This window comes from Anguilla anguilla, chromosome 9, assembly GCF_013347855.1.
Source record: "Anguilla anguilla isolate fAngAng1 chromosome 9, fAngAng1.pri, whole genome shotgun sequence".
In the NCBI taxonomy this organism is placed as follows: Eukaryota; Metazoa; Chordata; class Actinopteri; order Anguilliformes; family Anguillidae; genus Anguilla; species Anguilla anguilla.
This window is the reverse complement of record NC_049209.1, coordinates 33,022,364-33,040,921: the sequence shown is the minus strand read 5'-3', so window position 1 is coordinate 33,040,921 and position 18,558 is coordinate 33,022,364. Positions and strand designations below refer to the sequence as shown.

The window sequence follows — 18,558 nt, the reverse complement described above, 5'->3', positions numbered from 1 at the left end:
AATAACTTTTAAGAAGCTCAGTTAGCACCCACCTTTTGACCCTCTTTTAAATAAAATGCATAATTTGTTGGGAATACTTCTTTCCTTTTGACTATTGTATTGGGCCCCATTAGCATTTCAGGGATGTTGAAATAAAAGAAATGAAGAAATTAGTTTCAGTGAAGAACAGTCCTCACATTTCTTTAAGCTTTTGTTTAAGTTAAGGATTTTATTAATTTATTTTTGCCTAATTACAAATAGTACATTTGCTGAACTGAGTTTTCCACTACTTACAGGCACGTTTCTGTGAAATCGATATCTTCAGCTGTGTGTACAGACATTGAGCTGTAAAGTGCTATAGGGGGAGGATTAGTTATCTCCACTTACAAACACACAAAACAAGAGGGGTAGATTATATATGCTGTATGTGTGTGCGTGTGTGTGTGTCTGCATATGTGTGTGTGTGTGTGCATGTGTGTGTGTGCGTGTGTGTGTGTGTGCTTGCGTGCGTGCGTGTGTGTGTGTGTGTCTGCATGTGTGTGTGTGCATATGTGTGTGTGTGCGTGTGTGTGCGTGCATGCGTGCATGTGTGCGTGTGTGCGTGTGTGCGTGTGTGTGTACTGCACTGCTGCTGCGCACTAATAACTGGCTGATGAGATGCTTAAACTGAGGTCTGAGTCTGTAACTATAAGGCCTAATCTACATTCATGGTGAATGCCTTTGCTGAAAATATGTAAAAAAAAATGTATGTGTGTAATTTGCGTAGATGATTTTAAATTTACATGATTTAAGCGAAAAAAAAGTTCATAAGCCATTTCTGTGGATTACGCGTTTCTGTGGTAAAGTCATTTGGGAACCAGTTCATTTAACAGTACGGACAGAATGCAACCCAGTGCACACCATTTTTATCACCAGAATGCTTGCTTTCATTTCAGTTTTCCGAGCTGCCAGGTATTGAACATGTAATCATTTCAAACGAGCAACAAAGTGCCTCTTGAGCCCCATTTTCTCTGCATAGCTAGCCTCACAGAGAAGCGATTCTGTAAGGTCTGCAGTACGGTGTGGAAAAAAAGTGTATTATTCGCAGAAAACATACCAATCAGCCCTGCTGTGTTTTTCCTTATTTCATGAAGCGAATTCTGTATTAACAGGGCAAACTTGTGTCAGTTCCTTCATACACTTGAACTCCCTGGAAGCACAGATTTTGAGAGCATTCTGCGTTTATCTTTTATCTTGAGGCCCCCAGGCGCGTACGCATAAAAGAGAAACTAATAAAAGGGAGAATCTGTATAGGTCACTTTGGATCAAAGCGTCTGACAAATGCTTAAACTTTTAAACTTTAACAATTCAGATTCTGAATATTGCTTTATTCATGTGAACCTCAATGGACTACATCACACGCATGCTGACTTTCATACCCATTTACCAATACATATCGTCTTATGAACATTCCGGTACCAAACATTAGCATAGCAGGTATTGGCTCATACAGCTTAACCCTTCACAAATATGTGATTAGAATGTTCTTAACTTAACATTCTAATGCTGATGTCACAATCAGTACTGGGAAGTAAAAGCAATACAGTTCTAGAACATTGACTTTTGAGGGGGAAAAAAATCCAAAAGACCTACTCTTCAAAGAGTGAAATACCACGTCAAATGCCCCTCCAGCATCGTCCTTCGGTTTGGAAAAGAGCAAAAGAGCATGCTCCAGGCCAGATGCTTCTGTTCTCCTAATCAGCCCAGTGGTTGAGCCATGCAGTCATTGCATCAGAGGAGTAAACAGGACATTTTGCATTCATCTGGTGCAGGCTGTCTGCAGGCACTTGATCTTCCACAAGACTCGCTTCTAGTCTCTCCCAATGAAAACCCTCCCTCCTTGACATTTGATTGGCTGACTATGAACAGACAGACATTCTTATTATGAACAGCAAAAAAAAAGAATATGTTTTTTTTAAATCTATATTTATAAATTTAAAAAGCATTGGTATGAAGTTCAATCCAGTGTCTGTTCTCTCTTAAACATAATCATTTAGTTTAATGTCATCTCTCTCACTTATGTGTCATCAAGTAATGAAAGTTAATGGGACCACATTAGTTGCAATCAAGAATTGAAATTAAAACTGCAGGTGGTATTTAGATGGACAGACTTGGTAATACACTTGGAATAAATGAGAACATCTAGGTGCAGAGTGCTGTTACTATGGCTACTTATAGGGCAATTGTGCAAGGTGTGATATTTGTTATGTTTATATAATAGTTACATCATAGCACCCCTGACACAGCCAACAAAAGGGAGCATATCTCAAAGAACTGTTACAGATAAAGGGCACAGAGCAATTTAAAAAATATATAAAAAATAAAATTATTGAGAACTAAATTAACATTTTCATTTTTTATGAAGATATTCACACTATGCCCCTTTTTCCCTTGATGTTTCATGATGTTTCAAATCCCATAAATTGTCAGTAAAGATCTTGTAGCACACTGTCACAATACATCAGCCTTCAATAAATTTAGTCAATCATTTATTTTATTTTATTGAAGTTGTAATGTGTTTTTTGTGTGGGAATGTCTTTATGATTGAGCCATTCATACAGTATTTGACATGACACAACCAAGGATATTGCTTTCATTTCTCAGAAGAAATTTCATGGAACCTGGCCAGAAATATTTGGATATTTTAGTCAATCCCACTTTACCACCTACAAGAAAGTACGTGAGTGAATGCAACAATAAGATTCTGACAGCTACTGCGATTCAGCTAGTCATTTTCATGAATTTCCTTTTTGTGATTTAAAAAAAAAATATTTCCTTTACATTTGTTGTTGATTCTGGCTGTGATGAGGGGTTGGGGATGAGCAGCTCCATCTTACTGACCAATGTGAACAGCTTCCTGTTTTCAAAGAATGGGTGTTAACAGCAGGGCATATGCATGTTAACAGCAGGGCGTGTGTGTGTTAACAGCAGGGCATGTGTGTGTGTGTTAACAGCAGGGCGTGTGTGTGTTAACAGCAGGGCATGTGCATGTTAACAGCAGGGCATATGCATGTTAACAGCAGGGCGTGTGTGTGTTAACAGCAGGGCATGTGTGTGTGTGTTAACAGCAGGGCGTGTGTGTGTTAACAGCAGGGCATGTGTGTGTGTGTTAACAGCAGGGTGTGTGTGTGTTAACAGCAGGGCGTGTGCATGTTAACAGCAGGGTGTGTGTGTGTTAACTGCAGGGTGTGTATTATAAAGGTATACTATGTTGTTCCTTTGATTGGTGTTGTCTTTCTCAACTTTCAAGTAAGTCACTGCTAAAGCTAATTCAAGTCATTCTGAATAGGAATTTGCTTAGAATTACGATAATAGACTTACAGAAAAATAGGAGTTAATGACACTGAAAATCAATTTGAGTGAGTCTCTGAGCCTTAGAGTGGGGAATTTGTGTGACAATTCTGTGCCCTGAGTTACTGAGCAGGGGAAGTCATGCCTGAAAATGTGCAAACGTTTTTGTAAATGTGAACCTGGTGTGCTTTTTTTCTGTCCCACGATAGCATTGAGAAGAAGATAGGAGTTCCATGAACTCATTCGGTAAAGAAAAAAATGAGGTGGATGAAACACAATTTCTTGCAGACCTGCATTTTTGCCGTTCCACTGCGGTCCAAGGCAGCACTCCCAAGACGATGCTGCAGAAGAATGAGTTTCTAAAGGAACACGCAGTCATAGCATAAGCCTGGACTATTTGTGTTTTTGTTGTTCGGAAGATTTACAGTATATATCCCTTACATACTAATGCACTGTCCCTATCTGACACCTGCGCTGTATGCCCACAAACCTCGAGCATGTGTTCCATTAAGCGTACGCAGGTAAGAAACAAAATAAAATGGCAAAAGTTTGAGAAGCTTGTGAAGATCTGTTGGACGGCAAAAATAAACGTGAGACAGCACTTTGCCTTTACCTTTATCATTAACTAAGCATGAGATGGCTGACTATTCAGGTTCTGGCTTTTTCTTTACGCCCAATAATCACTTTTATATACTGTACATTAGTTCTTGTAAAAATGCTATGTATTATTATATGTAGTATATGTATTAACTACTTGCAATTGTCTTAAATCTTATGTTATTAAATCTTATATATTTCTAACTTGTGTTTGCTGCCTGTTTTAATCTCACTCGACTGGTTTAATAAGCACATATTGTGCACAGATATGAAATGTGGACATTTCCACGACCAACACAGTAAAAATGAGAAGAAGAAAAAAACAGCTCTAAAATGCCACTTCCACAAATTAATGGAAGAAATGCTGCTTCGGGTTTCTTAAAATGTCATGTAGTAAATGTTAAAATCCATGTTAAAATCCAAGTACCAGGAAGTCTGGTTGTCATAAAGAGAGGCATCTGTGGGTTTTAATCAGGATTGTAATTATACCCACAATTGCCCACCGAGATATGCTATGCTGTATGGCTGCATATTGCCAATGATTTTTCTGCATAGTTAAAATCCACTTAATATTACTGATTAAGACACATGAGGGAAAACAGTACAAAATTAACAACGCAGGAGAAAATATTAATCAAATAGACTACGAGGTCTCACCACAGGCGTAGCTCTGTCATTTTTAATCGACAAGAATACTCGCAGCCAGCCACGGTTGTTTCTGTTTGTAGCCAATGCGCATACAGTTCATCATATAGCTCCAGCGAGCGGTTGTGAAGGCTTTCCTGTTATTATGTTTCAGAATGGCAGAGAGATCTGCTAATCAGAAACAGGATATAATTCCTGCTGTGGGCCAATTTTGATTTGTGATTGACAGAGGGAACCACACACTAGCCCGGGGTGAATCGAATAACGGAATGGGATTTCCTCTAAGCTTGCGACTGTGTTGCGTGAACAGCGCGTGCTATTCATCCATAGCTTCCAAAAGCACTGGGAGCTCATTTGTCTGGCAGCTATTTCATGAATGTATATATTTAAGGAATGTTTCAGCTCTATATTGTACATGAATATGAGCATTTAATTGAATATCAGTTGAAATTGTAAAGCTGTTATCTAGTATCAGTTCTATAGTTACACTATGTCTTGCTGCTATAGGTTTGATAATTGAACATAATTGCATATAACGGGCTTGGATCATCATTTTAATCAACAGATATAACGTTTGTGTTTGGTATGCTGCAAAATCAGTTTAGTTAAAATTGATACAATGTGTGTGTGTGTGTGTGTGTGCGTGTAATATCGTGTCATTAATAAATAAGGTTACATGAATTAACTTTAATAAAACAATAAACAAAACAAATTATGTTTTTGCTAAGTATGAATTACAGTACTGCACATATACTTATAGATGGGTCAGTTAATTCCTTTAAATGCTACAAAACAAATGACAATTCGAAAAAAAAAAATTAGATGAATTAACAAGCAAGACTGAAAAATGTGTTGCTGCACCATTAGTCTATTAGTCACAGCATTACAATGGCTTTGGCATCACTTTTGCTTTCTAAACACATTCATTCTCTTTCATTAAACCCCTTAACCTTATTCGAGAGTTACCAAATTATTTTAGGGAATAACCATAAACTACTCTGAAATGCTTGATTTTAATGCAACACAGCACAGAATAATAGCAAATGAAAGCAAAACATATTTTCTCCACAATGAGTCCAGTTATTGTACTCAAAGCATATGGGTGGCAAGGGGAGGGGAGGACTATGCCAAACCCTTTCCCTGCACAGTAAGCACTACCCAAAAAATCACACCCCACTCCTCATACCCCATGTCAGATGCAGTGCAGTGGTTCAGTTGGTTCAGCACCATGGAGAGCGACGTCATGGCCACAGTGAACCCAAATAGCTCTCACCTGTGCAAAGCCCACATCAGTATCAATTAAGCTAGCCAGCTGCGGCCACTTCACTGTAATTGGTGGCTGGATAGAAGGTGCAATACGCATGAAAATCTGTATTTAGAACCAGTGTGTGAAAAGGAGGTGATGTTCAGGGTATGAACCATCGGAACAGGAGGGTGTTTAGACTGAACGACCTGAACAGGAGCATGGCACTCTGCAAATATATTGCCTGAAAAAAAGGGAAATTTCCAATGCTCTCTGTGACCAGCTATTATGTTCCTCCCAGGGGTGTCACCAGTATCACACTGCTTTATCAAAGTCACTGTACCATGAAAAAAATCTATTTTTTAAACTAATTAGCACAGATTGCTTTGATGCCTGAGTCTTTGCTGTCTGAAGCCTTTCAGTATGGTTGATTGAGACTGTACAGCTTACTGGACTGCTTCTCGGTGTTACTGGTATGCACAGTCGTGTTCGGAAGCACATTTATTGATGATCTGAAAGGGGAGCTTGTTTCCTAACAGTGAATGCACTGATGAAGGAGGTTCCGTGTCAGTGAATGCATTATCAACCACACTCCTCCCAGGGGTTAAATAATATGTGAACAGCCCCAATGGAATCCACCCTTATTCTGGCATTAAGGCTGTGCAGGCTAAAGGCTCGACAAACCCCCTTTTATTTTGATTTATTGCTCTGTCGGGGTTCTTTTTATTAGTGTAACTGTGGGGCTGCTTAGAGGAGGCAAGGGAAGCAAAAAATTAATTGATTTTTTTTAATGTCACATTTTTTTCTTGTAGATGTATGTAAACGCAAACAGCGTTTCATGCGGTTGTTGCAATCATTTTACCTTATATTTGCCATCTATCTTATGTCTTACAGTCCCCCTTCCTGGAAGACAGGTTTTCCAATGAAATTGCATACAATTATGCAGCTGTCATCTAATGTGAGGTACCTACCGCATATACATATTTGCCAACTATAATACCAACTTGTTTTAATCATTTTGATGTCAGTTTCAGAAACCTTTTAGCTTGCTGGTTGGATACATTATAGAACTTGTTCATGTAGTGGCAATGGTTTAGATAATGATACTGTTCTGTACAAGTATACTAATATGGTGGTGCAACTGAGGAAAAACAGTAATGAACAGATATAATGCTGTAGCCCCACTCAGGTATAATAGCAGTGTATGTAATGATACTGCTGTGCTGTATAGGCATAATAATAATCATGGAGCATACAGGTATAATTCCAGTATTGTGCAGGTACAATGCTATAGACTAATGGCTGTTTTATGATTGTTCTAATATAATATATGGTTTATATGGGTGTTAGGGTTGGAAATTGTGGTCGAAAGCACACATTCAGTGAGCGTGATGCTCGTGCAATAAGTAATGAAAAACGGAAAAACAACTACATATAGCAGGGTTGCACTTCATAAACCCCTCATTACAAAGACTAATGCACATCTGCGAGTGCAATGCTGCAAAAACAATAGGCACTGGTTTACAGAGATGTGGAAAAAAGTGAGACACTTTATGTTATGTTTTTCCTTTACTTTGTCACCCATCTGTATATGGCAGGTCAGGAGTACTTTAAAAGCTAAAGAATATTTATAAATAGCTCTTGTTCTTACTTTTTGGAGTAGGAGTCAATTTCCACCCTTCGTAGAATTTCTAACTTTAGAATTCTCACGTAAGAGGAAATTTCCACACAGCAAAGCTTTGTACATTCAGGACAAGGCCTGCTGCTGTCTTTTGGGTGCATGAATCAAACGCTCGGCAGAAACATAAAACAGATTGAGCATGCAAAAAGACCAAGGCACTTGGCTCAGTGTGGCAAACGAAGCACAGCAAAATGGTGAGGGAGAATATGGCCGTTCTGAAATATCTGATCGATGCAGCTTCTTTGCTGGGATGACAGGAATTAGCTTTTCGAGGGCATGGTGAGAATAAAGACTCTGACAATAAGAGATAAAGAGAATTTATTAACTAGATACCGAGTTCCTGAAGAAACTCCACCAAAGGATCAAGCATCTATAAAACCGTATGCGTGGTACAGGCCATAGAGCATCTGACTTTAGCCATATGCAATTTACCCGCACGGATTGGGGTGTGTTTGTGTCTGACTAAAACCCTGTCTGAATAGCTGACTGTCTTCTCCTTTTTTGAAAAAAAAATTTGTGCATTCTTTCCATTAAGTATATTAAGTACTTGAATTGCAGAAAGTAGTGGTATAACTACTGGTAAAGGAAGTAGTGCTGACAGTGATAGTAGTGGTGGTGGGGGTAGTATTAGGTAGCTATTGGTACTGGAAGTGATCTTGCTAGAGTGTTAGGATTAGGATCAGAATGGTTGAAAAGGTTTACCCTAGTAATTGCAGGTGCAGGTGTATTTAGTGGCCTGTTAAAGAGAGTTCCACTAATTGCATCTGCTTTGTCTTAATCTGAAAGCTGTGGAGTGCAAACGATGGAAGCCCTAAAAGGAAAGGCGGGGGGAAAAATTAACCTTACTTTTCAGGGCCTCCATGTATGATTTAGTACTAGAATTGGAGCAGGATGTGCATAGCCTAAAACAAATTCATGAAAGAAACCAATTTTTTTTTATTTATCTCTTGGCTGATGTTGACTGCAAAAATAATAATAATAATAACCACCTTGCCTGTCAGGGTTTCTGTAGAAAATTTTTCCCATTCCTAAAAACTAACACAGAACGATTTCATTTATAAACATGTTACACCTTATTGCCCTCATTTCAAGGTAGACCAGCAGATTATGTAACCAGACAATGTCTGGTTGGCCCGTAGCCAGCTGCAAACTTCCTGCCACTGGCTGTGGTCCGAGAGCTCTGCAGCAAGGCAGGATTCAGGATTCAGAGCAACCCCCTCCAGCGCTGGACATCCATCATCGGAACATCGGTGTGGGGGCACATTTTGCATTGTAGAGAGGGGCTCTGTGTTCCTCTTTAGTCATGCGGTCTCTGTAGTATGTCTATTCTTTCATTCTTTATTCATCACCTTTCCCTATTTCCCTCTCAGTGGGTTGGAGTAAGAATCAGTCTTAAATCAAGCAGGCTTGTCTTTATTTTTTTGGTTTATGCAGTTTGTTTTTATTTTTTATTTGCTGATGTGCTTATCAGTTGTTTCCCTGTGCTTCTGATTTATTGCAGGTAGAGGAGGATTATGTGGTCAGACTGCAATGATCACTCTTTTGATACAGCAGTAAACAAAGTCTTCAAGAGCTCTATCTGTATATTCATAATTCATGGGAATCAAAGGAAGCCGAAAGGGTACTGTGAGCACAGCAATAAGCCTGTTTGAATGCTGCTTTTTGATGTTTTTATTGAATTTTCAGTCATGTTGCCAAGTGAATGATAATAATAATTGTTTGATTTAGCAAGGTTTTCTAAGGAAGACGTGTCCTTCTTTCTTTGTTCCTATGTGTTATATTAGTAAATAATCAATTATTATGTAATGGAGAGAGAAAATCTAAATATTTTTTCCTCACATAATTTCAGTAGATATGAGTAAGCTCCTTACTCTGTATGCTATAATATACCCATATACTCATTCTGATGAAGAGCTGTTTGGTTGAAAAATATGGAAACTATTAGAAATGTGTCAGATTTGTCACATGAAATGGGGTCATTGATATGTGGGTACTGTTATCATTTCCAATAAAGGTGATATTAACTTTAGTCTTCCCCCAAGTTGAAATGTCTAATCATTAGTTAGAGGCCCATGATATCCCTGCAACTTCCACTGAAAATATGTGTGAAGCCATCACTTCTTTTTACCCTTCCTCCGATTCCACTGAGCTATACAGTCATTTCTAGTAATACTTGCTGTAATAACCAATCACAGTCACATTTCAGGGAAAGTACTTATTTCAAAATCCTTTATGAAAGATTTCAATTCATTAAAACAACATAACAACAACCTGTTTAACAACTGTTTTAGAGTAGTTTTTTCATGGTTTCTCAAAATTCTCAGTCACTCAAGAACTCCAGAACTAGAACTAGAACTCCATTGCTTCACAGTTACCAGTAGTGGTTGTTACATCATTAATAGAATGTTCGGTTCAGAAAGAACGTTCTAATCACAGTTGATCTTACACTAAGTTAAAGAGTAAAAAGAAAAACTTCAAGCATGAGAGAATTGAGATTTTTTTTGTGTGTTTTTTTAGCCGCATTTCCACCGCAGGAACTATACCCCGGAACTAGGAACCTTTTGAGGAACTCAGTGCGTTTCCACCGCAGGAACTAGGGTCTAAATTTAGTTCTGGGGGCTTTGTTTTACCCCCCAAAAGGTTCCTGCTCGGAGGGTAGTACTTTCCGAAAGTACAGGAACCTTTTGGGTGGAGCTTGCAGCGCTAAACATTTCTGATTGGTCGAGTACTCACGGGATTTTTTTGTGTCTATTTTCAGGCGCCATGTTTGAAAATATGCAGGCGCAAACCAATTTATTTTCATAATAACTTCAAATCAAACTTGTATGTTATGCGGCGCAGTAGCCTACTTTTGGTTATAGCCTGCCAACGTCTTGGAATTATAACGTGTGCTCTTCTGTTCTTTTCTTGCTTTAGTATTCGTTTTATAAAATGCTAAGCATTCGTGCTGGGACAGCATATTACGTACTAAAACATTCAAACGGATTAATTCGGTTGCTGAATATTTTCTTCCGGATTTTCTTAGCCCGTTGTAATTGACTCAAAACGTTTGATACAGTTATGTGAGGTATGTGGTAGTTCTGCGTAATTCACATTGGTGATACAGTAAAAGCAAACTGGAAATCACCTTCCGCACTTTTTGTCAGGGTAAAATAACAGGTTAATTTTAGTAATCGTACCTTTAGCTTTTTCAGACTGCCGTAATTTTACTCTGCCATTCTTCAATTCCACAGAAAGACCAGGAAGACTATGGACTAATTTATGGTGCATGGTTCGCATCTGGAGGGCACACTTCGCTGCTCGGCTAGCAGTAACTTCGAAGGAAAACAAACGGTGGCTGTACCACTACTAATTTAAATTTTCACGCAAGTCCGAGTTTTCGTTCTATTCTTGTCATTTTGCGATTAGCCTATATGGAATTGACGATGAGAAAGTAATCAAACAGCAAATTGTTTACAACGTGTGCATGTTTTCTGCTGTTGTTGCCAGTTAGCCTATATTGGAAATGTGAATGCATTCTGTCGCTTCGGATGTCAAGACATGAAAGCGAATGTTCGCATAAAAAACATAATGAATGTGTTTGAGAGGATATATAAAACAGTTACAATCTGACTATTAGCCTGTTGTATCCTATTTGTTGCATAACGGTCCAAGTTCAACTACCAACAACAGTTTTGCTTGACAGCGGTAAAATATGCCCAAACGGCTGCAGAAGAATATTTCAATTACATGTGATTAAATCAATAAAAATCTATAAATACAACAGTAACCATATATAGTCATTGTTGGTAACCCGTTGTATATAAGTGGAATAAACCCCTCCGGGCTGTCCCGGTTATTAGAAAATAATGTAGGCTACTTCGGTGGTAGTATGGGGCTACAGAAGAAATCATATGACAGATGGACCGACGACAACGCCGCTTTTTCATACGTCAGTGGGCTAATTTGCCTAATCTTCGCGGGACTTTAGACCCCGGTGGAAACGCAGACAACCATTGGCTGAAGGAACCTTTTAGTTCCTGGTAAAGTAGTTCCTGGGACTGAAAGTTCCGGGTAATTTTGGTGGAAACGCGGCTTTTGTTGTTATTTTCTGTGAAAAGCAATAAAATAAAAAATGGAGTCAGAATAAGAATGGAGAAGCTGTGTTGACTCAGTGCTCAGTTGTCCTCAGTACATGACGCACAGTGCCTCACCAGTATAGCGGCCTTCAAGTAGCACAAATCATTTGCGAGCTGAGCTGATATCAGGGATGTGATGTCTCTCCAAAAATAAAAAAATAAAAGCTTTCATCCCATGATTAATGTATTTAAAGTTTCATTCTCTTTGAACACGAGCATGCTGTTCCCATACTGAGCTTTTCAGCAGAGGAGATCAGATATAAACCCTGGCAGGATTTCAATGGATACAGACAATTTTAAAAGACTGCCGCTGGGTGAAAAGAAAAGATATGTGGATATATCTTCATATCTTGACTGGGGTTTTTTTTTTTGACATGGGCAAATCTTTTCCAGAATATATACAGTTTAAAAATATTTTGATATTTACAGTCCTGAAATTTTTTAATGCATTACTTCATCCTCCCTGCCGCCCAAGGATATGCTACATGCCCATTTCACACCACCAGACACAACAGCTCATTACATTACTGGCATTTAGTAGACCCTCTTATCCAGGATGACTTACACAACTCTTACATTGCATTCATTTATACAGCTGGACATATTCTGAAGCAATGCACGTCAAGAGTACTATGGCAGTGTATTCCTGGGAATCAAACCTGTTCCTTACCTATTGCACTACACTGCTGCCCCTCAGATGAAGATAGAAATGCAACATGAACGCATGAGAAGATGAAAATACATGAAGGCCATACGAGATTGGAAGTATAAGGAAGGTTTTCGACGAGGATGGGATTCGAACCCACACGTGCAGAGCACAACGGATTAGCAGTCCAACGCCTTAACCACTCGGCCGCCTCATCCCATGGCATGATATCCTTTCCATTTGATTTTTTTAATTATTATTTTTTTAACAAAGCTTTTATTATCTGCTGTGGATATAAATTATGGATGGGTATGTTGAAAATCAGTGGCATGCAAAATTTAATTTTTCAAAAAGTTTTTTTTTTTTGTAATTTCGATTCTTTTTTTGGTCATCATAAAAATACGTATTTTTTTCTTATTGTCTTTTATGGCTGAAAGCAACTGGAACTGTTCAGCTTGTCTTATTGGCTAAAAAATGTTATTTAATAAACCTACAGACTTTGCTGTGCTCATATCAGTGTGTTTTTATAAGTTCCATAAACAATGAACTTTACTGTTAGACAACAAAAAAGGAACTTGAATCGATGTGTTTTTTTTTTTTTTGTTTTTTTGTTTTTGTTTTCAACTAAACATGAAAAAAATCACTATGGAGACACTTAGAGAGATTACCCTATGTTAGAGGGATCGGCAAGGCCTGGGAAGTATATTTGAATATGTGCTTGTTGGGAGCTTTAAATCAGTTTGATTTGCTATTCCGCATAATCTTTTTAATCGTATGCTAAAGACAAAAGTCTTCTGTGGGGAGGGGGGGATTCATATTTATACTTTTTTTATCTTTAATAAGATATTCCAGTTCAAAACCAACCATCATATAATATTATCCAATGTCTATACAGCCTAGATTAAGAAAAATAATTTTGAACCAATAAACCATAAAATGACCAAAATACCATTGGGAAGAAAGGTGTGATTGCAGGATAATTGAAAAGACTGAGAAAAAAGAAAAGAGTTCATAGGCTACAAAGTATTCTGGAAACAAGGTCGGAGAAGCCTATAGCCATAGAGTATTTTGGGGGTGGCATCCTTTCCTTACTGTCACCTGCCAATCAGCTGTTACCCCACTTTACATGGGCTGGGGCTGGCTCTTGATAGGCGGGTATGGTTGTCTCCCTCTCATGCCTGCATGGGTTCTCAATCCCTGTTCTAGTACCTATGCAGTTTTAGATTACTCTTAGCGGGGCCACATTTAATCCCCCAATTCGTGCCCCTGTTACTTTATTATACTCCCTGTTGTTCGCCTACACGTTCCCTAATGGCCATTTCAATATTCTTCCCCATGCTGACGGCGGGGCTCTTGCCCCGAATCCCAAGAATGTATTTGGCTGGACCCCCCCACCGCTGCGGCCTCCTCTTTCGTCGCCACCCCCACCCTGCCCACTTTCATTGCCGCCTGCCACTCCCCACCATCGCTACCCGGCCCCACCCATCATGGTCTATCACTTAGCTTAGCTAGCTGCCACCTCATGGTCTATCACTTAGCTAGTCACTAATTTGATGAACACTGAACATTGACTGACTGACCGTGTCGGTCATTTTAACCTACAGAGCCGACGAGAGGAGAATGGATTCCCTCCTTGAGTCTGGTTCCTTCCAAGGTTCCTTCCTATCTGTTACCAGGGAGTCTGCGATGTTCGAACCAGGGGGCCTCAGGTCTTTTTCAGGGGAGCTCAGGTTACCTTCAGGGAGGCTGAGCTGCCCCTGGCTCCTCCGTAATTCAAACCCTGTTTTCAACTCATTCTCCTGTTTGGCATTAGACAGCCCCCCCTTTTGAAAGCTGGAGACAAGGGAGAATATTTTAAAGAGCCCATACTGGAGGCTGTCTAGTCACTGAATGAACTGCTGGCCTCATGGTACCACAAAGTGTTCTTGTAGTACTGGCATCTTACAGCTTTTAGAAGGTACCAAGGGTTGTTGTTACAGTATATTGATCATGAAATCATGCTTATAATATGAATAACAGGAGAACCATACTGAAGGATGAAGGAGAAATCTCCTTATTCCAGAAAGTGGATCGTGTTTTACAGCTAGGTTTCCCAAAAGTGGGTCTTCGGCAAAATCAATTGTTAAGAATGCTATATTTTATGAAAGTTTACTTTCCTTTTCCATAATTCATGATAAAAATCCAAAAGATGAAATAACTAGGCATGTGCATGCATTCGTGTACTGTTGTGTCAAATAGCCACAGTATTACAGCCTCTAAAGTGGGTATTGTAGGAAGATGTGAAAAGTTGACCATTTAATTGATAGACCCTACTGAAATGTTCTGTGCAAGGACCCAAACGCAGACCAGTGAAATCCAAAAAACCTTGTCTTTATTCAGTCCAAAGTTCAAAGCCAGGTAATCAGAGATAGGACGGTACAAAATCGAGTTTCCAAAAGAATAGTGGTAAACGGGCAAAAAATCAAAAACCAGGAGATCAGATAGGCGAAGGTACAAAGGAGCAGGCAAAAGAGAAGTCAAAACAAAGCGAAGGTCAAACCAGAAAGCAATCAAACAAAAGGGGCAGGCAAACTCGAAGTCGTACAGAAAAGGCGTCTCAGGAATCTCGATAAACAAAGGCTTACAAAACATCGGCACAGTGAATACGATCAACGTTCTGACAGGGAGCTGGTGGAAAAGACTGACATTTATACACTGGGGAAGGTAACAATCAAGGAGGGGTTACGTGAGTGAGGGCGGAGTAACAAACAACATCCAGGTGAAGAACATTAGGATAACTAATTAAATGACAGGGGACTGACAAAACGCGAACTGGAATCACATAGACAACAATGATAACAGACGGCCTGGGTTTAGCAGGTAAAACACGTGCAGAGAGAGAGAGGTGCAGTTAGAGCAAGAGACAGGTGCAGGCAATTGCAGAACTCAGCGTTAGGGCAGACTTGAAAGAAAAGGGGCGGAGCTACAGCGCAGCATGGAAAAGGGGAGAATGGTTAATGTATTAGTATAGTGATTTAAACTATCAAAAACCCAAAACTAGTGTTTGTTAATCCATTAGTAATATTAACATGTTAGTATATTAATGAGGTTAGTACTTTACAATCTATAAGTTAGTAAGGATTAGTAGAAGTTAGTAAAACTAGATATAAGCAGGAAGTAAGTAAAACGAGACTGGAAAGAAGGGGGGAAACCCCGAAAACCCGGAACCACCCGAATAGTGAATTCACGCAAATACAGGGGAGTGAAGCAGCTCAGGGAACACAGACACAGAGACGGCACTGGGGAGACAAGTGACCGGGAGAATGAAAATACTGGGACGGAGGATGTGAAAAATAATAAACTTACAGAAACATAAAATAAACACTAACAGCAAACAGATACTAATACAGACTACAACACCTACTGCAAGATTGTCACTTTAGGGAGGCTTGAGGTTAAAAGGTTCGGAACAGTCTGTTCTACCGTTGTTTCTGAAAGGATGGTGAAGAAAAACTGCTTGCTTTAAAATGCTACTTTAACCTGTTGCACCATTTGTAGCATCTGAAAGGTCCTGCCTAGACATAGCCTCTCACCCTGTCTGCACCCACAGAGAAAACAGGCCTTCTCCAATATCAATTCCCTACACGTACAGAAAGCTTGCATAAATCTTGCAGATTTGTTAAACCCAATGCAAGATTAATTAAATCCTCTGGGATGCATATGTATGCAATGTAAGTTTCACAGAAAGGGAAGGCCATTTTTGGAGAAAACTGCTAATCTTGCACAACCTCAAAGAGCTCAAGTTGAAAATTTCATTAGTCATTCACTGCAAAATTTATCTTTCTGGCTCAGCAACAAGATAGTGTGATGGTGACCACCACTGTGGGGCCTGATCAGACTCACCGACAACATGAACATGACCATCAGTGACCATTATGACACAGCTGAGGATTTTCAGTTGTCTACAGGCAGAGGATATTGAGTTTAATTCGAAAAGCAATCAGTCGAACCCGGGCCGCCTGGGTGAAAACCAGGAATCCTAACCGCTAGACCATATGGGAAAGCTGCTGGTGCTGATCTTTTGAATCACAGAAATGTCTACTTTGCTCTATGCTACACTCACCGGCCACTTCATTTGGTACACCTGTTCAACTGCAAACTGCACCCGTTAACGCAAATATCTAATCAGCCAATCACGTGGGAGCAACTCAATGCATTTAGGCATGTAGACATGATCAAGAAAATCTGCCGAAGTTCAAACCAAGCATCAGAATGGGGAAGAAAGGTGATTTAAGTGACTTTGAACGTGGCATGTTGTTGGTGCCAGATGGGCTGGTTTGAGTATTTCAGAAACTGCTGATCTACTGGGATTTTCATGCACAACCATCTCTAGAGTTTACAGAGAATTATCCGAAAAAGAGAAAATATCCAGTGAGTGGTAATTCTCTGGGCGAAAAGGCTTGTTGATGGCAGAGGTCAGAGGAGAATGGCCAGACTGGTTCGAGCTGATAGAATGGCAACAGTAACTCAAATAACCACACGTTACAACCGAGGTATGCAGAAGAGCATCTCTGAATGCACAACATGTCAAACCTTGAAACAGATGGGCTACAGCAGCAGAAGACCACACCGGGTGCCACTCCTGTCACCTAATGAAGTGGCCGGTGAGTGTATATCATTTCAAAGAGCTCATTTCTTAGAACCAGAACAAAACATATGTGCAAGAGTGTTGCAATACTTTCCAGACCAGACAGGAATAATAAATCGAACGTGTTTGACGGGGTTGCCGAGTAGTTAAGGCGATGGCCTGCTAATCCATAAGGGTGAAGACCAGGAATTTCAATGATGCTAGACCATGTGAAAAAGCTGCAGATGTTCTGCCGGAAAAGGTTCTGAAAAGGTTTTTGTTTTTTTTTAATATCAATGTGATATGTGATGTGACTTGCTCTCAAAAACTGGCTGCGGCCCGGATTCGGACCAGGGGTCACTGAGGCCACAGGGCAGAGTACTAACCACTATACAATAACAACACACTGCCTGTGAGGCTCTCTGACTTGCAGTGCATCCTCTTCCTCTAGAGACTAGATCGCACAGCTGGCTCAAACCTCGACCATATCAAAGCAGGCAGTTGAATGTAGGACACCTCAGGTAAAAATCTGAAATCCTGACTGCTAGACCACATGCAAATTTTGACATGGTCCCTCTTTCAAAACATGAAGACGTACATAAGAATCTCCACACAGTATAAAGGCAAGTTACATTGCATTACATTACAGGCATTTGGAAGATGCTCTTATCCAGAGCGACGTACAACAAAGTGTATAACCATAACCAGGAACAAGTATGACGAAACCCCTAGAGAGAAGTACCGGTCCAAGTGCAGGGAACAACCGCATAGTTCAACTGGGACCCTGAAGGTTAAACTGATTAACACTAAACAACGAGAACGGCAACAACACAGTCTATGGAAAAAATACAAGCAGTAGTTAAGACAGTTAATGCACCTAAGTCACCTACGAAACAGCTGCCTAGTTACAACCCTAAGCTTACAGTCAATTACAGGGGGGTAGGGAGGGATGGGGAGAGGTGCAGCCTGAAGAGGTGAGTCTTCAGTCGTCGTTTGAAATGGGTCAGTGTCTCAGCTGTTCTGACCTCCACAGGGAGGTCATTCCACCATCGTGGGGCCAGAACAGACAGGAGACGTGTTCTGGAAGTGCAGGTGCGAAGAGGGGGAGGTGCTAGGCGTCCTGAGTTTGCTGTCAATATTAAAGGAAAATACAAGTAAAAATGTGACGAGGTGGCCGAGTGGTTAAGGCGATGGACTGCTAATCCAGTGTGCTCTGCACGCGTGGGTTCGTATCCCATCCTCGTCGGGAAACATTTCTTCTTCTCCAAGATTACCATCAATAACTGCTCTTACTAAGAAATCCCATTCCAGGCTCTCCACTTTAGAGCCAGAAGGAAAACAATTAGTTCACCATATAGTTGCAGTACACCTTCAATAAAATTGGGGTTGACAGACATCTCAATTGTGTGTTGGAAGGTTTTCTTCCTCGTGGCATGCTTAGCTGTTTCTGATATAATGTGGCTAAAGAGGGTAAATAATTCCTACAAATAGGAAAAGTGTAATTAAGACAAATTAACAGCCTGTTAAAACTATGTGACTTCAGTTGGAACAAAAAAATTCGCGTTCACAGGGGTCCCCAAGACGAAATTTAAAAACCACTGGATTAGATTGATGATAACTCAAAAGAGGAAGAGACAAAAGCATTCTGATGCGGACAGGATTCAGACCCACGTTCACAGAGAACAAGGAATTAGCAGTCCATTAACGTAGCAG

General features: G+C 40.0%; 2 non-coding genes across 2 annotated transcripts; one reads left to right on the top strand and one right to left on the bottom strand.

Annotated features, from left to right (window-relative positions):
- Positions 1-12,374: 12,374 nt before the first annotated feature.
- trnas-gcu lies at positions 12,375-12,456 on the bottom strand. The gene has a single exon. It is a non-coding gene; the product is annotated as a tRNA-Ser (tRNA).
- Positions 12,457-18,009: 5,553 nt separating this feature from the next.
- On the top strand, positions 18,010-18,091 carry trnas-gcu. Its single transcript has one exon. It is a non-coding gene; the product is annotated as a tRNA-Ser (tRNA).
- The last annotated feature ends 467 nt before the right edge of the window (positions 18,092-18,558 follow it).